A 1,286-nucleotide genomic window follows, 5' to 3' on the forward strand; every position below is an offset into this window, starting at 1 on the left:
GTGATCTGCCCGCCTCAGCCTCCCAAAGCGCTGGGATTACAGGCGTGAGCCACCGGAGTACAGGTGTATTTTTTTTTTTTTTTTAATTATCTACTGGCCAACAGGGAGTGCCCAGCATCAGAAAATCAGTTAATGCTGTCAAAGAGTTAGCTGGGACAACCAAAGATCATGTGCTAAGCAACAGAAGCTAAGCCACAGCCGGACAGTACAGACTTAAGTACTTCCAACAGTACAGGATAACCTCTTCAGGACAGCAGACACTGCATGACTTCTGTTACAGTCCATACTTATCTTGCAGAGACCTGCATGTGATACCCATTTCCTAGGCAATCCCATGCAACAAACATGCACTTGTAACAAAAATGCACATGTATTCTTCTTACTCCAAATCCACACTTGGTAATCATTAAACTATACATTTTATGCATTGCATTTCTCTTCAAAATACATGTTTTTAAAAATTGATATTCCATCACTGAAAAATATCTATAAACTCCTTAGACTAAAGGATATCAATAATTGTTCTGAATTACAAGTGGATCAAGGCAGGCTTATTTCTTAATTTATACTGATTTTAAATTTCTGTCATCATCCCCTTTCCATCAACACCTTTCTCTCAATATTTTCCTTTATTGAACTTTTCCTGATCCTTCAGGAAATCTTTCCTGGTCCCTTTCAAATGCAGTCCCATGTGGCCTTCCTGTGCTTTAAAACTTGAGGCACTTTGTTCCTGCTGGGTGAATAGATGTATATTTGTCATAACTTCTACCATGCCACAGCTCCTTAAAGGTGATAATGTCTGTTTCATGTACAGCACTTTGCAGAGCATTGTGTAAAATATTTGTTGAGACAAAAGTATAAAAGACACACTTTAGCTAAAATAATCAAATCAGTTAACATTTGGAAGGTGTAAATAACTCAGTGAACCAATATTTTATAAGTGACTACTGCATAACATTACAAAATAATGCATGAGTAAAAAAATCTATTCAAAGTATGATACAGACCAATGTATTTTAAGGTAACAGAAAGTAAAAAAAAATTCACTGATATAGTTTCAGAGTCAACGTTGCAATTTAAACTTAAGAAACTACAACTTGGCTGGGCGCGGTGGCTCAAGCCTGTAATCCCAGCACTTTGGGAGGCCGAGACGGGCAGATCACAAGGTCAGGAGATCGAGACCATCCTGGCTAACACAGTGAAACCCCGTCTCTACTAAAAATACAAAAAAACTAGCCGGGCGAGGTGGCGGGCGCCTGTAGTCCCAGCTACTCGGGAGGCTGAGG

General features: G+C 39.4%; 1 protein-coding gene across 6 annotated transcripts in view; it reads right to left on the minus strand.

Moving 5' to 3' along the window:
* SNAP91 (synaptosomal-associated protein, 91kDa) overlaps positions 1-1,286 on the minus strand; it is a 168,701-nt gene that overhangs the window by 125,050 nt on the left and 42,365 nt on the right. The gene's annotated exons all lie outside the window — the stretch shown is intronic.

Source organism: Colobus angolensis, unplaced genomic scaffold (assembly GCF_000951035.1).
Source record: "Colobus angolensis palliatus isolate OR3802 unplaced genomic scaffold, Cang.pa_1.0 Scaffold362, whole genome shotgun sequence".
Taxonomy (NCBI): Eukaryota; Metazoa; Chordata; class Mammalia; order Primates; family Cercopithecidae; genus Colobus; species Colobus angolensis.